This window comes from Coregonus clupeaformis, unplaced genomic scaffold (assembly GCF_020615455.1).
Source record: "Coregonus clupeaformis isolate EN_2021a unplaced genomic scaffold, ASM2061545v1 scaf2685, whole genome shotgun sequence".
NCBI classification, from domain to species: domain Eukaryota; kingdom Metazoa; phylum Chordata; class Actinopteri; order Salmoniformes; family Salmonidae; genus Coregonus; species Coregonus clupeaformis.
The window spans coordinates 26880-47989 of NW_025536139.1; the positions used below are offsets into that span (position 1 = coordinate 26880).

The 21110-nt window shown below is 43.1% G+C and overlaps 1 pseudogene; it reads right to left on the reverse strand.

Moving 5' to 3' along the window:
* Positions 1-16752: 16752 nt before the first annotated feature.
* LOC123480960 lies at positions 16753-20590 on the reverse strand (annotated as a pseudogene).
* Positions 20591-21110: the final 520 nt, after the last annotated feature.

Here is a 21110-nt window from a genome sequence, read left to right on the forward strand (position 1 = left end):
AATGAAGAATGAAATCATCTCAGAATGATTCCCCGACAACAGCATCTTAACCGGTTCAGTCCTCATCGTGATACGTGCCAGACTACTACCGTTCAGAGTGGTCGCTTCAATGGCTTCCGGCAATTGCTCCTTGGAAAGCCCCAGCTGTTCCACCAACTTCGGCATCAAGAAAGCTTCCTCCGGCACCTGAATCGATAAAGCGTTAATCGCTAAGCTCTGATTCCTGTTCATAAGGGTAGCGGGAACGGGGTCTGACAGAGGTATTGAGAGAGTCGAAACTGGCTCGCTAAAAGTCCTCCCAACTTTAGCAGCCGCGCAGTTTGACGACCGCCGGGAACAGGTGGCGAGGTAATGTCCCGAACCACCACAGTAGAGGCAACAGTTAGTCCTACGTCTGAGTTGGCGTTCTCCTTGGTTAACCCGTCGCCCTACTTGCATTGGTTCAGAATCGGAGACAGGACCTCTCCACTAATCCAGTGTGGTGGACGATGATCGACGTATTCTGGTCCAATCACCGACCCGACTGGAACCTGAGAAGCTGATCGATTGGAGCGGAACCCATTGCTTCTCCCTCCTTCGCTCTCCGGACTCGATTATCCACCGAATAGACAAGGCTACCAAGCTGTCCAGGTCACTAGGCTCGGATAGGAGATCAACTCATCCTTGAGCTGCTCCGACAGACCCTGGTAAAAGGCCGCTTGCAGAGACTCCTCATTCCACCCACTCTCACAGCCAACGTCTTGAACTCGATCACGAAGTCGGCCACGCTCGCGAGTTCCTTGGCGAGCGAAAACAGGCGCCTAGCTGCGTCCCTCCTCGGACGGAATGGTCGAAGAGCTTCCTCATCTCGGCCGTGAACCCCTGGTATGAAGCCATGCAGGGTCCTGTGGTTCCCAAACGGCTGAAGCCCACTCAGCGCTCGACCACGCAGCAACTCAATCACAAAGGCTATCCTAGCCTTGTCTGTGGATAAGAGTAGGGCTGTAGATCGAACACTAACCCACACTGCATAAGGAAAGAACGGCATCTTCCCAGCTCCCTCATATTTATCCGGCGCGGAACCTTGGGCTCACGAGAAGACACAGCTCCAGAAGCGGCAGGCGAGATGGGTGAAACCGGTAGTGGATCCTCCACCGGAAACTTGCGCTGGTTCTGGACCTCCGTCAGACCGGTAGAAAGGTTCGAACTGCAGCGATCTCCTGTAGCTCCGTGCTATGATGGCCCAACATCTTCTCCTGATGGGAAATGGCATGGCGAACAGAGTCCAGGTCCGCTGGGTTCATACTGGCCGGATCGTTCTGTCACGGTTTACTAAGCCAGAACCCAGAAGCAGACCAGGACAAGGTAAGTGGTGTCAAAGGTGAGTGTTTATTTAACTGATCCACGGGTGATGTTGAATAATCCAGGGAACAGAGCGGCGGCGTGGATGAGTTGTAGAGGGTGCAGTGGTTGGTCCAATGATGGCTCGGCAGCCGCCGACCATCAGGCAGAGGTTGGGTGAAGGTTCCGGACGAGTGACTGTAGGGAGAACAAAGCGGAGGTAAGCATACAACCAGCAAACAAGGTGCAAAACAACAAAACTAATGCTCTAAGCTCTAGGACTGATCCGCTGATAAACATACTGTTCATGGCTACGATCCGGCAGGGAATGGATGTCAGGTCAGAGCTTATGAAGGTGATGATCAGGGCCAGGTGTGCAGATTGCTGATGGAATGCAGGTGTGGAAATCAGGAGAGCTCCCGCCTAGCAACGTAGCCCGGCAACCAGGCAGGGAGCGTTCCAGAACCCTCGGGAAACTGGAGATCCCGAGCAGAAAAACTAATACACATACAGGAACCGACTCAGACTGCCGGAATCGTTACACACTCGCTCTCCACATCAATATGGCTCAGCCACGTTTACTGATCATTATTGGATCTGTGGTGATAAGGCATATCTTTTTTACCAACAAATGCTGCTGTGTTTTTGGTAAACTAATTATAATAAAAACCAACTCCTCCATTCCAAGCAGATTAAGACGGTTTAGAAGGACATTTCACAAATTGAATGACGTTCCAATTGAGTCACGACGATCTTCGGAACTTGAAAAAGTGTTGGTGCGGGTTAATTCCTTGGTATGGGGCAAATGCCCCATGATTTAGATCGATTAGGGCAGGGTTTTCAATTCCGGTCCTGGAGGGCCGAAACACCTCTGTTTTTCATCCTCTCCTTCTAATCAGGGCTAATTCAGACCTGGGACACCAGGTGAGTGCAATTAACTACCAGGTAGAATAAAAAACAGAAGTGTTTGGCCCTCCAGGACCGGAATTGAAGAACCCTGGATTAGGATGTCATTTAGAACATTTGGCTAAATGTAACCACTTGGATTCTCAATAATGAAACCGGAATTGCAAGCTGCTCGCCTCACGGCTATACAGAATAGGGTAGCACTTGACATGTTGCTAGCAGGGAGGGGGAGTGTGCCAAATGATAGGTGACCATTGCTGTACATTCATACCCCAGGGTGAGGTAACTTCACTATTGTAGTGGATCATCTGAAAGAGCATAGCAGTGATCTCTCAACCGAACACCCGACCAGACAAAGATTGAATCCGTTTGGATGAGTTCCAGTCATTATTTGGTGTTATGGAGCTGCGAATATTTCATTGGTTGATTTATGGCTTAGTTATATTTATTACAATAATGCTTATTATAACTTGTGTTAAGAAATTGTGCAGCAAAGCTGTTGAGACTATTCTTGCCATGCCATTACTGACCCTGAAAGAGAAGCTTCAGAACCCTATTTACTTTATTTATTTCCTATGCCTGATTACATGTCTGATGATCCATACCGCAAGAGGTAAAAACATTGAGTTAATGATGCAGCATGTCCATAGGCCATGCCTAACAACGCGGGTCATGTAAATGGTGCTCCCATGGCAATGTGGACAGTGTCAACGAAGCAATTGCCTTGTGTGTGGTGCTGAAGCATGCTGATGTTTAATTCATATGTTCCTTTCCCCCTTCTGAGAATGAATTGCACTACGAAGGTTTGAATCTCAATGACAACGAGGTAATTTACAATTGTAATGTACTAAGTGTAAGAAAGTATTTCCATTTTTCCTCTTTCCCCTCATGTTAATGCTTGTTTGATGAAAATGCTTGTAAGTAATTTTCTATTAGGTTGAGACTTGTCTTTGTGTGACTTAGTCATAAGACTGGGCGTATTGCTAAGATCCGTTTGGGATGCGACACTAGCATAGACAAACCAATCGCCTTTTATACTATACTCCGCCCCTTTTTCACACATCTACTTAACTGCCACAGAAGACAAAGAGGTTGTACTTTCTATAAAAAAGCAGAGAGCCAACTCTGTTCGTTGGGCTTTCAACTATGAACCATTTTGAGTGACTGTTGATTGCTCCATTTTTGCAAAGCTTATAATAAAGTTGTTGTTAGAAGAATCTACACTCTCTCTCTTCTTTAGAATTTCCATCACAGTGCCTTGCTCATGGACACGGCTGACAGGCAATGCCAGCTCACTTCCACCAGATTTTTCCTGTCGGACCAGGGATACGGACTAGCAACCCTCTGTTTAAGCCAACTACAGCCATCTAATATAAGACACAAGGGAAGCAGGCACCAAGTAGTTGTAGTAGGCCTATCACTATCAAGACTGATGGCAGGATTTAAGATAAGCATTTCCTAAGCAAAACTGTTGCCATAGTCATCCTTGTTCAGCCTATATTGAGGGGTGTAAATGATGAGTGAGACCTGGAAATCAGACAAAAAAATTGTTTTATGCAGAAACCAAACTTATAATGTATTCCTAATTATGTCAAAAGGACCAACAGCACGTACAACCGGTAAAGTAAACTCAAATATAATTTTATTCAATTTTTCTAGACTGTAAAGCAGGGTTCATGTTCCGGTCCTGAGGGGCGAAACACTTCTGTTTTTTATTTCTACCTGGTAGTTAATTGCACTCACCTGGTGTCCCAGGTCTGAATTAGCCCCCTGATTAGAAGGAGAGGATGAAAAACAGAGGTGTTTCGGCCCTCCAGGACCGGAATTGAAGAACCCTGCTGTAGAGACTATTACGTCTTTTTTACAGCAACTTCTTTCAAACAGATTATCCATGGAGTAACCATGGTAACAGTCTGACGTTTAGGCAAGCTACTTTGCTATTGAGTGGTGAGGAGGAGGAGCTCCACAGACCCTTCGTGTCTGGAAGTAATTTAGCCATTCATTGTAATCATTGCGATCTGTAAAGTTGCTATTTTCTCGAGTATTCGTGTTAATTAACTCGTGACATTCCTGGATTACTAATTATATTAATAAAGTCTGATTTAATAAACAAATACGATAGTCAGTTAAAAAAAGGTTAAGGGTACAAGACTGTGTACATAGCTGGCTGTGTTGGCAAATCACTACAATCCCATCAAGCCAAGCGAGGGAGAGGCTGCCCGTTGTCACAGTTCCAAGACCAATAAAAAGCATGAGCTGGCGCACACCCAGAGAAAATTGTTTAGTGTAGAGGTGCTGACTAACGGCGAATAAACTGTAAGCTATGAAAATAAAGAGAGTCGCACACTCATATATATATATATATATACACAGTGAGGGAAAAAAGTTTTTGATCCCCTGCTGATTTTGTACGTTTGCCCACTGACAAAGAAATGATCAGTCTATAGTTTTAATGGTAGGTTTATTTGAAAAGTGAGAGACAGAATAACAAAAAAAAATCCAGAAAAAAGGATGTCAAAATGTTATAAATTGATTCGCATTTTAATGAGGAAATAAGAATTTGACCGCTCTGCAAAACATGACTTAGTACTTGGTGGCAAAAACCCTTGTTGGCAATCACAGAGGTCAGATGTTTCTTGTAGTTGGCCACCAGGTTTGCACACATCTCAGGAGGGATTTTGTCCCACTCCTCTTTGCAGATCTTCTCCAAGTCATTAAGGTTTCGAGCCTGACGTTTTGGCAACTCGAACCTTCAGCTCCTCCACATATTTTCTATGGGATTAAGGTCTGGAGACTGGCTAGGCCACCCAGGACCTTAATATGCTTCTTGTTGAGCCACTCCTTTGTTGCCTTGGCCGTGTGGTTTGGGTCATTGTCATGCTGGAATACCCATCCACGACCCATTTTCAATGCACTGGCTGAGGGAAGGAGGTTCTCACCCAAGATTTGACGGTACATGGCGCCGTCCATCATCCCTTTGATGCGGTGAAGTTGTCCTGTCCCCTTAGCAGAAAACACCCCCAAAGCATAACGTTTCCCACCTCCATGTTTGACGGTGGGGATGGTGTTCTTGGGGTCATAGGCAGCATTCCTCCTCCTCCAAACACGGCGAGTTGAGTTGATACCAAAGAGCTCCATTTTGGTCTCATCTGACCACAACACTTTCACCCAGTTCTCCTCTGAATCATTCAGATGTTCATTGGCAAACTGCAGACGGGCCTGTATATGTGCTTTCTTGAGCAGGGGGACCTTGCGGGCGCTGCAGGATTTCAGTCCTTCACGGCGTAGTGTGTTACCAATTGTTTTCTAGGTTACTATGGTCCCAGCTGCCTTGAGATCATTGACAAGATCCTCCCGTGTAGGTTTTGGCTGATTCCTCACCGTTCTCATGATCATTGCAACTCCACGAGGTGAGATCTTGCATGGAGCCCCAGGCTGAGGGAGATTGACAGGTCTTTTGTGTTTCTTCCATTTGCGAATAATCGCACCAACTGTTGTCACCTTCTCACCAAGCTGCTTGGCGATGGTCTTGTAGCCCATTCCAGCCTTGTGTATGTCTACAATCTTGTCCCTGAGATCCTTGGAGAGCTCTTTGGTCTTGGCCATGCTGGAGAGTTTGGAATCTGATTGATTGATTGCTTCTGTGGACAGGTGTCTTTTATACAGGTAACAAGCTGAGATTAGGAGCACTCCTTTAAGAGTGTGCTCCTAATCTCAGCTCGTTACCTGTATAAAAGACACCTGGGAGCCAGAAATCTTTTTGATTGAGAGGGGGTCAAATACTTATTTCCCTCATGAAAATGCAAATCAATTTATAACATTTTTGACATGTGTTTTTCTGGATTTTGTTGTTGTTATTCTGTCTCTCACTGTTCAAATAAACCTACCATTAAAATTATGATTGATGACTGATAATTTCTTTGTCAGTGGGCAAACGTACAAAATCAGCAGGGGATCAAATACTTTTTTCCCTCACTGTATATATATAAACTCCCAGTAATTTATTGGGTAAAACACCAACGTTTCGGCATCACTGTTCCTTCTTCAGAATATATATAGATAAAATCAAATAATAAATCAAATCAAATATTATTTGTCACATGCGCCGAATACAAAAGGTGTATACCTTACCGTGAAATGCTTACTTACAAGCCCTTAACCAACAATGCAGTTCAATAAATAATTAATTATTTACTAAATAAACTAAAGTAAAAAATAAAATGTAACACAATAAAATTACATAACAATAACGAGGCTATATACAGTGGGTACCGGTACCGAGTCAATGTGCAGGGGTACAGGTTAGTCAAGGTAGTTTGTACATGTAGGTTGGGGTAAAGTGACGGTGCATAGATAATAAACAGCGAGTAGCAGCAGTGTAAAAACAAAGGGGGGGGGGTCAATGTAAATAGTCCGGGTGGCTGTTAAGGAGCCTTTTGGACCTATACTTGGCTCTCCGGTACCGCTTGCCGTGCAGTAGCAGAGAGAACAGTCTATGACTTGGGTGACTGGACTCTTTTACAATTTTTGGGGCCTTCCTCTGACACCGCCTAGTATATAGGTCCTGGATGGCAGGAAGCTTGGCCCCAGTGATGTATTGGGCAGTAAGCACTACCCTCTGTAGCGCCTTACAGTCGGATGCCGAGCAGTTGCCATACCAGGCGGTGATGCAACCGGTCAGGATGCTCTCGATGGTTCAGCTATATAACTTTTTGAGGATCTGGAGACCCATGCCTAATCTTTTCAGTCTCACATCGGTGATCAGGCCTACCACCGATGTGTTGTCTGCAAACTTAATGATGGTGTTGGAGTCGTGGCTTTGGCCCCGAGTCGTGGGTGAACAGGGAGTACAGGAGGGGACTAACACGCACCCGGAGGGCCCGGTGTGAGGATCAGCGCGGCAGATGTGTTGTTTCCTACCCTTACCACCTGGGAGGCCCGTCAGGAAGTTCAGGATCCAGTTGCAGAGGGAGGTGTTTAGTCTCAGGGTCCTTAGCTTAGTGATGAGCTTTGTGGGCACTATGGTGTTGAACGCTGAGCTGTAGTCAATTAACAGCATTCTAACATACATGTTCCTTTTGTCCAGGTGGGAAAGGGCAGTGTGGAGTGCGATTGAGATTGCGTCATCTGTGGATCTGTTGCGGCGGTATGCGAATTGGAGTGGGTCTAGGGTTTCCGGGATTATGGTGCTGATGTGAGCCATGACCAGCCTTTCAAAGCACTTTATGGCTATCGATGTGAGTGCTACGGGCGGTAGTTATTTAGGCAGGTTACCTTCGCATTCTTGTTCACAGGGACTATGGTGGTCTGCTTGAAACATGTGGGTATTATAGACTCGGTCAGGGAGAGGTTGAAAATGTCAGTGAAGACACTTGCCAGTTGGTCCGCACATGCTCTGAGTACACGCCCTGGTAATCCGTCTGGCCCCGCGGCCTTGTGAATGTTGACCTGTTTAAAGGTCTTGCTCACATCGGCTACGGAGAGCGTGATCACACAGTCGTCCCGGAACAGCTGGTGCTCTCATGCATGCTTCAGTGTTGCTTGCCTCGAAGCGAGCATAAAGGCATTTAGCTCATCTGGTAGGCTCGCGTCACTGGGCAGCTCGCAGCTGGGTTTCCCTTTGTAGTCTGTAATAGTTTGCAAGCCCTGCCACATCCGGCGAACATCAGAGCCGGTGTAGTAGGATTAAATCTTAGTCCTGTATTGACGCTTTGCCTGTTTGATGGTTTATCTGAGGGCATACGGGATTTCTTATAAGCGTCCGGGATTAGTGTCCCACTCCTTGAAAGCGGCAGCTCTAGCCTTTAGCTCAGTGCGGATGTTACCTGTAATCCATGGCTTCTGGTTGGGATATGTACGTATGGTCACTGTGGGGACGAAGTCGTCAATGCACTTATTGATGAAGCTGGTGACTGAGGTGATATACTCCTCAATGCCATTGGATGAATCACAGAACATATTCCAGTCTGTGCTAGCAAAACAGTCCTGTAGCGTAGTATCCGTGTCATCTGACCACTTCCGTATTGAGTGAGTCACTGGTACTTCCAGCTTTAGGTTTTGCTTGTAAGCAGGAATCAGTAGTATAGAATTATGGTCAGATTTGCCAAATGGAGGCGAGGGAGAGCTTTGTATGCGTCTCTGAGTGTGGAGTAAAAGTGGTCTAGAGTTTTTTTCCCTCTGGTTGCACATGTGACATGCTGGTAGAAATGAGGTAAAACGCATTTAAGTTTGCCTGCATTAAAGTCCCCTGTCACTAGGAGCGCCGCTTCTGGATGAGCATTTTCTTGTTTGCTTATGGCCTTATACAGCTCGTTGTGTGCAGTCTTAGTGCCAGCATCGGTTTGTGGTGGTAAATAGACGGCTACGAATAATATAGATGAGAACACTCTTTTTAGATAGTGTGATCTACATCTTACCATGAAGTACTCTACCTCAGGCGAGCAATACCTCAAGACTTCTTTAATATTAGACATCGCGCACCAGCTGTTGTTGACAAAGAGACACACATCCCCGCCTCTCGTCTTACCAGATATAGCTTCTCTGTCCTGCCGATGCACGGAAAACCCAGCCAGCTCTATATTATCTGTGTCGTCGTTCAGCCACGACTCGGTAAAACATAAGATATTACAGTTTTTAATGTCCCGTTGGTAGGATAGTCTCGACCATAGATCATCGAGTTTGTTTTCCAGTGATTGCATGTTGGCCAATAGAACCGATGGTAATGGCGATTTACTCACTAACAAGGCACCCCGACCTTCTCCCTCTGTGTCTTCGCCTTTTCTTCACTCAAATGAAGGCTCTGTTTGTAGGCGAGCAGACATCCGGGAGCATAGGGTGACCTTTGACGAACTAGTCAAGTTCATCTCCAAGAATTCCACACTTGCTACTTGCCCAGAGGTGTTGGAGTTCTTAGGTAAGGTACCACAATGCACTACAAGTCTTTTCCATACAGGTTTGAGAAATGTTGACTTTTCCATACAGTTTTGAGAAATGTTGATGTGTAATTAATAGCTCTTTACAACTAAATATGCCACCATGCACTGTTGGCCGGTAAATAACATGTTTGATTTGCTTGTATCTGACCAAAACTTGCACTTGCTAACTCATTCACCTACATTAATACCACCCCTGCCATCTCAAAACGTTCAACTTTGGGGATTACTACTATTACGACTGCACTGCACCAAACTACCAAAACACTTGCATTTGATTGAAATGATTCTTTGAACAATGAGGTTACTGTATACCAAGGTGCTCAGGGGTTCAAATTCAAGATGCATGTCAGTGCATCTGCCTTGCTAGTTATTATTGAAAGTTATGAATTATGAACCAACAGAAAAAATGTACAGTATTTCCCTTTAATGTAGAAGTTGCTTTATTTAATCAAGAATATAATATCATAAAGAATGTTTGGCTCACAGTTAATATTTTTACAGGAGCAAAGTCCACAGTAGCAGATTTGAAAACCAGGAAAGTTGCAGATTGGAAGGACCAGGATAAATAAGAAGGTTTTAATTTATTTGAAAGGGATGAGACCCCTGCTGCTGATGCCAGAGTAATTAAACATGTTCCACCAGTGAAGTCTAGTGAAGAAGAGGAAGAAGATGATGATGAGTACCTTGGACCTCTAGGCAATGTAAAGTAAGAGCCTTTTTGAGGTTGTGTTCATCTTAGATGTTTTTCTCAATGGGTTTGGCGTCTTCTCATATATCTATATTCTGGATCAACCGTATGAAGAGAAAAAGATCATTCCAGGCTGTAAGGCAACAAAATGTGAAAATTGAGATACTTTCTACGGGCACTGTTTGATATTTAATGCTATCGGTCACCCTTTCCCCCAGATGCACAGGGAGAAGAAAAAAACACCTCTACAGGCTAAAGTGGCTACCCAACCGAAGTTTTCTCTGTTTGATGAGGATATAGACGACTTGTTTCAACCTGCAGCTAAAGACAGTATAAATATTTAAATATAGATTGTGTGTTCCTTTTATTGCCTCCATAGGAACTGTCATAACAATGTCAGAAGATGTCTACAACCAGTCTCATTGGCAGAGATTCCAGACTGATATATATCAGATCTGGTCCCAAGCAAGCCTGCCTATTGTCCAACAGAAGTTCAACTTATATCTTCATATATCTTTATTGTGCTAACAGGCATGAACAGCTGTTTAAGGATCCAGACTTGGCAGGAAAAGTGAAGTTGGGGGACCCTTTACTACTTCCAACAGCATACAAGGATGTGGCATCTGCAGATTCAGGACTGGATGAGGATGCAGATGAACTTTTCAGGTATACAGTATTTTTTTTATATTTGCGAGACAAAGATAAGTGTTTATGACAACATTTTATTAGCCTTTGAACGTTGTCCTTGTTTCCCTTTTCAGAATAGAAGACAACTTTGACAAGCTCCTCCAGGTCAAGAAAAGTGTCAAGGCAAAGCCAGTTCCTGCCCCCAAACAGGCCTCGAAGCCAAAGCCAGCATTGCCTGTGAAGCCCTCCTCTCTAGCCTCAGGTGATGGGGGCTCGGTTGTAGATGAGGTGAAGTATCAAATGGACATCCTCAAGTATATCCAACAAAATTAGTCTACAACTAGTGATGATCTGGATCTGTTTTAATTGCCTACTAAATTATAATATATAACTGATTAGGACTCATGAAGCTGTTGTTAGCAGGCCACACAGCAGAACAATGTGATTATGACTATAATTATAGGTTGACATTCCCCAGGATTATTCCATCAAGGAGGCTTTTTGGAAGACTGAGTCAAACAAAAAAAGTCTACTGAACATGGGTAGTTACATTCAGTGGTGGAAATAGGCCACTGATCTAATACATTGTCACGATCGTCGTAATGAGTGGACCAAGGCGCAGCGTGAAATGCGTACATCTTTTAATGCGTACTTTGCACAATACAACAAAACGAAACGTGAAGTCCTCGGTCATAAACACAAACGTACACGGAACAAGATCCCACAAAAGACAAGTGCACAACAGGCTGCCTAAGTATGGTACCCAATCAGAGACAACGAGCCACAGCTGTCTCTAATTGGGAACCACCCCGGCCAACATAGAAACACATAAACTAGAACAAGAACAAGAACATAGAAAACGAAACATAGAACCTAACACCCAGAAACTAACACATAGAAACTAACACCCTGGCTCAACATATAAAAGTCCCCAGAGCCAGGGCGTGACATAGATTTTCTACCCATATTGCTTTCCTACTCTTTATACCGAGCATGCTTTATACACATTACCATGATTGAGTACAAGTGCTTCCAAATGCTATGTTTTACAAAAAAACTAAACAATAAACTCATTTTTGTAAAGCTTGCACAATTTTATTGGATCATATTCATGTAAAAAAAGAAAAGAAAAAGGAAACGTCATGTTTTTACCAAATAAGTCTACAATTTTACAAAATGACATGCTTACTGGCATTATTTATTTAGGGCATCATACACTGAACAAAAATATAAACGCAACAATTTCAAAGATTTTACTGAGTTACAGTTCATATAACGAAATCAGTCAATTTAAATAAATAAATTAGGACCTTATCTATGGATTTCACATGACTGAGAATACAGATATGCATCTGTTGGTCACAGACACCTTAAACTAAAAAGTAGGGCCGTGGATCAGAAAACCAGTCCGTATCTGGTGTGACCACCATTTGCCTCATGCAGCGCGACACTCTCCTTCGCATAGAGTTGATCAGGCTGTTGATTGTGGCCTGTGGAATGTTGTCCCACTCCTCTTCAATGGCTGTACTGGGTTGCTGGATATTGGCGGGAATTGGAACATGCTGTCGTACACGTTGATCCAGAGCATCCCAAACATGCTCAATGGGTGACATGTCTGGTGAGTATGCAGGCCATGGAAGAGCTGGGACATTTTCAGCTTCAAGGAATTTTGTACAGATCCTTGTGACATGGGGCCATGAATTATCATGCTGAAACATGAGGTGATAGCGGCGTGGATGAATGGTACGACAATGGGCCTCACAGTATCTCTGCATTCAAAATGCCATCGATAAAATGCAATTGTGTTTGTTGTCCGTAGCTTATGCCTGCCCATACCATAACCCCACGCTCCAATGGGGCACTCTGTTCACAACGTTGATATCAGCAAACCGGTCGCCCAGCACGACGCAATAGATGCTGTCTATCATCTGCCGGTACAGTTGAAACCGGGATTCATCTGTGAAGAGCACACTTCTCCAGCGTGCCAAGGTGGCCATCTAAGTTGAGCATTTGCCCAGTGAAGTCAGTTATGACGGCGAACTGCAGTCAATCAAGACCTGATGAGGGACGTCGAGCATACAGATTACCTTCCCTGAGACGGTTTCTGAGTTTGTGCAGAAATTCTTTGGTTGTGCAATCCCACAGTTTCTTCAGCTGTCCGGGTGGCTGGTCTCAGACGATCCTGCAGGTGAAGAAGCTGGATATGGAGGTCCTGGGCTGGTGTGGTTACACGTGGTCTGCAGTTGTGAGGCCGGTTAGACGTACTGCCAAATTCTCTAAAAATGACGTTGGAGGCGGTTTATGGTAGAGAAATGAACATTAAATTCTGTGGCAACAGCTCTGGTGGACATTCCTGCAGTCAGCATGCCAATTGCACACTCCCTCAAAACTTGAGACATCTGTGGCATTGTGTTGTGTGACAAACTGCACATTTTAGATTGGCCTTTTATTGTCCCCAGCACAAGGTACACCTGTGTAATGATCATGCTGTTTAACCAGCTACTTGATATACCACACCTGTCAGGTGGATGGATTATCTTGGCAAAGGACAAATGCTCACTAACAGGATGTCAACATATTTATGCACAGAATTAGAGATAAATAAGCGTGTGGACAATATCTGGGTGTGTGGACAATATCTGGGTTCTTTTATTTTGGCTCATGAAACATGGGACCAACACTTTACATGTTGCGTTTATACTGTATTTTTGTTCAGTGTATATTACAGTACAAGTCAGTACAAATTAAATATGATATTTACTGAATTTAAGAACAATTTATGTTATTTTTTATTTTTTGTTCAATAACATAAGTGCCTATAGAAAGTATTCACACCCCTTGACCTTTTCCACATTTTGTTGTGTTACAGCCTGAATTTAAAATGGATTAAATTCACATTTTGTGTCACTGGTCTACACACAATACCCCATAATGTCAAAGTGGAATGATGTTTTTGACCAATTCATTAAAATGTAAAAGCTGAAATGTCTTGAGTCAACCCCCTTTGTTATAGCAAGCCTAAATAAGTTAACATTTTACATTTTAGTCATTTAGCAGACGCTCTTATCCAGAGCGACTTACATTTAGTGAGTGCATACATTTTTCATACTTAAGGAGTACAAATTTGCTTAACAAGTCACATAAGTTGCATGGACTCACTCTGTGTGCAATAATAGTGTTTAACATGATTTTTGAATGACTACCTCAAGTCTGTACCCCACACATACAATTATCTGTAAGGTCCCTCAGTCGAGCATGGATCAACAACATTGTAGTGTAGTTACTCTGCAATACTAACCTAAATGACAGAGTGAAAATAAGGAAGCCTGTACAGAATAAAATATTCCAAAACATGCAACCTGTTTGCAATACGGCACTAAAAGTAAAACTGCAAAAAATGTGGCAAAGGAAATAACTTTATGTCCTGAATACAAAGCGTTATGTTTGGGGCAAATCCAACACAACATCTCTGAGTACCACTCTTCATATTTTCAAGCATGGTGGTGGCTGCATCATGTTATGTGTATGCTTGTCATCTGCAAGGGAGTTTTTAGGATAAAAGAAATGGAATAGAGCTAAACACAGGCAAAATCCTAAAGGAAAACCTGGTTTAGTCTGCTTTCCAACAGACACTGGGAGACAAATTCACCTTTCAGGAGGACAATAACCTAATACACAAGGCCAAATATACAGTGCATTCGGAAAGTATTCTGACCTCTTCACTTCTTCCACATTTTGTTACATTACAGCCTTATTCTAAAATGGATTAAATTATTTTTTTCCCTCATCAATCTACACACAATAACCCATAATGACAAAGCGAAAACAGGTTTTTGAAAGGTCCCACAGTTGACAGTGCATGTCAGAGCAAAAACAAGCCATGAGTTCAATGGAATTGTCCATAGAGCTCCGAGACAGAATTGTGGTGAGACACAGATCTGGTGAAGGGTACCAAAAATGTCTGCAGCATTGAAGGTCCCCAAGAACACAGTGGTCTCCATCATTCTTAAATGGAAGAAGTTTGGAACCACCAAGACTCTTCCTGGAGCTGGCCACCCGGCCAAACTGAGCAATCGGGGAGAAGGGCCTTGATCAGGGAGGTGAGGTGACCAAGAACCCGATGGTCACTCTGACAGAGCTCCAGAGTTCCTCTGTGGAGATGGGGAGAACCTTCCAGAAGGACAACCATCTCTGCAGCACTCCTCCAATCAGGTCTTTATGGTAGAGTGGCCAGATGGAAGCCACTCCTCAGTGAAAGGCACATGACAGCCCGCTTGGAGTTTGCCAAAAGGCACCTAAAGGACTCTCAGACCATGAGAAACAACATTCTCTGGTCTGATGAAACCAAGATTCAACTCTTTGGCCTGAATGCCAAGCGTCACGTCTGGAGGAAACCTGGCACCATCCCTACGGTGAAGCATGGTGGTGGCAGCATCACACTGTGGGGATTTCTTTCAGCGGCAGGGTCTGGGAGACTAGTCAGGATCGAGGGAAAGATGAACGAAGCAAAGTACAGAGAGATCCTTGATGAAAACCTGCTCCAGAGTGCTCAGGACCTCAGACTGGGGCGAAGGTTCAGCTTCCAACAGGACAATGACCCTAAGCACACAGTCAAGACAATGCAGGAGTGGCTTCGGGACAGGTCTCTGAATGTCCTTGAGTGGCCCAGCCAGAGCCTGGACTTGAACCCGATCGAACATCTCTGGAGAAACCTGAAAATAGCTGTGCAGCGACGCTCCCCATCCAACCTGACAGAGCTTGAGAGGATCTGCAGAGAAGAATGGGAGAAACTCCCCAATTACAGATGTGCCAAGCATCATACCCAAGAAGACTTGAGGCTGTGATCGCTGCCAAAGGTGTTTCAAAAAAGTACTGAGTAAAGGGTCTGAATACTTTTGTAAATGTGATATTTCCGTTTATTTTTATTTTTAATATATTTGCAAAAATATTTTAAAAACTGTTTTTATCTTCGTCATTATGGGATATTGTGTGTAGAATGATGAGGGAATAAAACAATTTAATTCATTTTATAATAAGGCTTTAACGTAACAAAATGTGGAAAAAGTGAAGGGGTCTGAATACTTTCCGAATGCACTGGAGTTGCTTACTAAGACGACATTGAATGTTCCTGAGGGGCCTATTTACAGTTTTGACTTAAATCGGCTTGAAGATCTATGGTAAGACTTGAAAATGGCTGTCTAGCAATGATCAACAACCGTCTTCACAGAGCTTGAAGAATTTTAAAAATAATAATGTGCAAATATTGTACAATCCAAGTGTGCAAAGCTCTTAGAGACTTACCCAGTAAGACTCACAGCTGTAATCATTGCCAAAAGGTATTCTAACATGTATTGACTCAGGGGGTGTGAATACTTATGTCAATTAGATATTTTGTATTTCATTTTCAATACATTTGTAAACATTTCTAAAACATGTTTTCACTTTGTCATTATGGGGTATTGTGTGTAGATGAGTGAGAAAAATATATATTTAATCCAAAATATATATTTAATCAATTTTGAGTTCAGGTTGTAACACAACAAAATGTAGAATAAGTCAAGGGTTATGAATACTTTCTGAAGGCACTGTACATACTATTTAAAAGTCATTCACAATTAGGTTATGGTGGTGCCAATCTGAGACAAACTTATTTTTTGTCCATTTTTACTCAGCAGATCTTATTGTCCTCAGACATACATTGTGTAGTTCTGGGCTGATTACTCACTGTTCTCATGATCATTACAACTCCACGAGGTGAGATCTTGCATGGAACCCCAGGCCGAGGGAGATTGACAGTTATTTTGTGTTTCTTCCATTTGCGAATAATCGCACCAACTGTTGTCACCTTCTCACCAAGCTGCTAGGCGATGGTCTTGTAGCCCATTCCAGCCTTGTGTAGGTCTACAATCTTGTCCCTGACATCCTTGGAGAGCTCTTTGGTCTTGGCCATGGTGTAGAGTTTGGAATCTGATTGATTGATTGCTTCTGTGACAGGTGTCTTTATACATTATATATATCTTTTATACAGGTAACAAGCTGAGATTAGGAGCACTCCCTTTATGAGTGTGCTCCTAATCTCAGCTCTTTACCTGTATAAAAGACACCTGGGAGCCAGAAATCTTTCTGATTGAGTGGGGGTCAAATACTTATTTCCCTCATTAAAATGCAAATCAATTTATAACATTTTTGACATGCGTTTTTCTGGATTTTTGTTGTTATTCTGTCTCTCACTGTTCAAATAAACCTACCATTAAAATTATAGACTGATCATTTCTTTGTCAGTGGGCAAACATACAAAATCAGCAGGGGATCAAATACTTTTTTCCCTCACTGTATAGTCTGTAAAATAAATCATAGATTCTTGTCTGCTGGGGCCACCTCTAGGAATAGTTGCAGGAACACAGTGACTTTATCCAACAGTCCAGGGCACAGTTTGAAGTGGATGAAGGGCACATAAACCAAAACACCACTAAAGATAAACAAGGTGACATAGAGGTACTCTATCGCGGGGTTGTCAATTATAGGTGCCAGCACAAGGAAAATTGCTGCGATGATGACCAAGATGGGGATTACAATGGGAACCTGGTTGCACAAACACAAGAGGTGTGGACAGCAGATGGGACCATTGGGGTAATGAAATTGTTATAAACCAGTGTCTTTTTCAAATGGACTCAGACCTTTATAAATAAAAGTAGAAATTACATATCTTATGAGACTCACCCTGTATGGCCTGGGAAGTTCAGGTTTCTTGATCTTGAGGTAGAGGAGCCCAGACAGAGTGATTGCATAGAAGAACCAGGCAGTGAAACTGGTAATATCAATGGAGATGTAAGCTAAATAAAGCAACAACAAAAAAGTAAATGTATTGAGCAATTTTAAAGTCATAGCATAAACTACCTGAAGAAGTTGACAATGCTCTGAAAGTCCCCAGGGATGAGAACCAGGAGTGAGATAGCCGTGGTGAAGATCAGGGCTGGAGAGGGGGTCAGTCGATTCACATGGGCCATGGCTAGAATATCAGGCTGGGGAAGGGAAAAAAACATGTTGACATAAGAACCTACACACATCAGATTATGCCAGAGTTTCTTTAAAAAAGGTTTTGTTAAAATTGCCTGTCTCTTGAATGTGTTTCTCACCATGTGTCCCTCTCTTGCAGCCACAAAGCACACCCGGCCACCACTAAAGAATGTTCCATTCAGGGAGCCAAAAGCAGACAAAGCGGCTGCGATAGACATCACCCATCCCCAGCTCCCGAGCACCTTATTCCTGTTAGACCGACAACAAGGTCATTTGTCAGCTCACCACAAATTTAAAGAAATGAGAGAGAGGTGTGTGGATGGAGTCAAACTCTCTCACCCCCAGGTGACAGCCACTGCACTCGACGACATCAGTTCTCTTGGCGTCATGGCAGCCAGGGTAGCTCACATTGACTAGTAGATACAGCATGGTTACCATGGGGATGGCAATCATAACTGCCCTGGGCAGATTTACCTGAGAGGGTGCAAGATGGAGAAAGATATGTTACAGTTGAAGTCGGAAGTTTACATACACCTTAGCCAAATATATTTAAACTCAGTTTTTCACAATTCCTGACATTTAATCCTAGTAAAAATTCCCAGTCTTAGGTCAGTTAGGATCACCACTTTATTTTAAAAATGTGAAATGTCAGAATAATAGTAGAGAGAATGATTTATTTCAACTTTTATTTATTTCATCACATTCCCAGTGGGTCAGAAGTTTACATACACTCAATTAGTATTTGGTAGCATTGCCTTTAAATTGTTTAACTTGGGTCAAACATTTTGGGTAGCCTTCCACAAGCTTCCCACAATAAGTTTGGTGAATTTTTTGCCCATTCCTCCTGACAGAGCTGGTGTAACTGAGTCAGATTTGTAGGCCTCCTTGCTTGCACACGCTTTTTCAGTTCTGCCCACACATTTTCTATAGGATTGTGGTCAGGGGGCTTTGTGATGGCCACTCCAATACCTTGACTTTGTTGTCCTTAAGCCATTTTGCCACAACTTTGGAAGTATGCTTGGGGTCATTGTCCATTTGGAAGACCCATTTGCGACCAAGCTTTAACTTCCTGACTTACGTCTTGAGATGTTGCTTCAATATATCCACATAATTTTTCCTTCCACATGATGCCATCTATTTTGTGAAAAGTGCACCAGTCCCTCCTGCAGATAAACACCCCACTGCATGATGCTGCCACCCCGTGCTTCACGGATGGGATGGTGTTCTTGGCTTGCAAGTCCCCCCTTTTTCCTCCAAACATAATGATGGTCATTATGGCCAAACAGTTGTATTTTTTGTTTAATCAGACCAGAGGACATTTCTCCAAAAAGTACGATCTTTGTCCCCATGTGCAGTTGCAAACCGTAGTCTGGCTTTTTTATGGCGGTTTTGTAGCAGTGGCTCCTTCCTTGCTGAGCGGCCTTTCAGGTTATGTCGATATAGGACTCGTTTTACTGTGGATATAGATACTTTTGTACCTGTTTCCTCCAGCATCTTCACAAGGTCCTTTGCTGTTGTTCTGGGATTGATTTGCACTTTTCACACCAAAGTTCGTTCATCTCTAGGAGACAGAACGCATCTCCTTCCTAAGCGGTATGACCCGGCTCGTGGTCCCACGGTGTTTATACTTGCATACTATTGTTTGTACAGATGAACGTGGTACCTTCAGGCATTTGGAAATTGCTCCCAAGGATGAACCAGACTTGTGGAGGTCTACAATTTCTTTTCTGAGGTCTTGGCTGATTTCTTTTGATTTTCCCATGATGTCAAGCAAAGAGGGCACTGAGTTTGAAGGTAGGCCTTGAAATACATCCACAGGTACACCTTCAATTGACTCAAATGATGTCAATTAGACTATCAGAAGCTTCTAAAGCCATAACATCATTTTCTGGAATTTTCCAAGCTGTTTAAAGGCACAGTCAACTTAGTGTATGTAAACTTCTGACCCACTGGAATTGTGATACAGTGAATTATAAGTGAAATAATCTGTCTGTAAACAATTGTTGGAAAAATTACTTGTGTAATGCACAAAGTAGATGTCCTAACCGACTGCCAAAACTATAGTTTGTTAACAAGACATTTGTGGAGTGGTTGAAAAACGAGTTTTAATGTCTCCAACCTAAGTGTATGTAAACTTCCGACTTCAACTGTAAGTCCTTAAGATCATGTAAAGAAATACATTACTTATTACTGTGCATTCTTACCTCAGGTCTTTTCAACTCTTCTGTCACATAGTTCAAGTTGTACCAGCCAGCATAGGACCAGAGGCCTTGGTAAAAAGCCATCCCTATGGAGCTCACACCCAAGTTCGTACCATCAAAAGCGTTTTTGTTGTACAGCAACATTACCCTGTGCAATTATCACTATCCCTCCAATTACTATAACCATCAGTGCAAATAGCTTAGCCACCAAGAAGACCACCTGAATTCTCATGGCTAAACGTACATTCAAGATGTTGGCCATGGCTACAACCATGACCGCTACAACAGCAGCACACTTCACTATTAGCTGAGGAGGAGAACAGTCTTGGTAGAAAGGTGCCACTGCATATTCTGCAAAACTGAGGGATATTGCTGCAATGCGCTTGGCTTCACCACTAGTAAGAAGGTGAAGGGGCCACAAAGAAGGCAGGAAACTGTCCGTAGATTCGAAGAATGTAGATAAAGTCCCCTCCTGATTCTTTAATAATGGTTCCTAGCTCAGCATATGAGAGTGCCCCCAGCATGGCTACAAGGCCAGACAGTGTCCAAATGACCAGGCTTGCCCCTGGACTTCAATGTAGGACAGCACAAACTGAGGGGACATGAATATACCAGATCCAATCATGGTTCCTGCTACCAATGACACAGCACTGACTAAACCCAACTCGCGCTTCAGTTGAAGTCCCTCTGTTTCTGTTTTTGTCATGGCCAGACCCCTATTTGATTCAAACAACAGGAGAAACTGTTGTCAACGATAGATCATCTCTTCTTTTAGGCAAGAACAATTATGACAAAGACCTGGCTAATCTTTGATGCTGGGTGCAAAGTCCTTAGTTAATATTAACTTCTCAGGTTGAATAAAGCATATTGTTGTGTCATCTTTGTTTATAGCTGTAAAGTGGTTCACATAAAGAATTTGTTAAAGATTGACTAGGAGAGTGAGAAAAGGGGTTGCTATGTCATCGTACAGTTAGATAATTCCTTTAAAAGTTTTTGGATGGTGTAGAAACTCCTTCTTTCCCTGAGGGTTGGAAAGATCAAGGCCAAGGTTGACCTCTCTCACCGTTGTTATATGTGTTGGTGATAAAGCCACCTGCAATTGCTGTCAGAAGCCATGTGAATATAGAAATTACAGCTGTGGTCTTTGAGTGTAGACTTGCCCCCTAGCTGATGAAGTTGGTCTGCAGACATACTGTATGTTACACTGTCTTTCCATCCTGATCAGTCTATCAAATCAAATTGTATTTGCCACATGCGCCGAATACAACAGGTGTAGACATTACAGTGAAATGCTTACTTAATCAACAATGCTGTTTTTTAAGAAGCAGTAAAATAAAATGCAATCTAGATAAGGGAACACAGTATTGCTGTCTGTGGGATTGACCAAAGATCAAAGCATTTTGTCAGGATGCGATA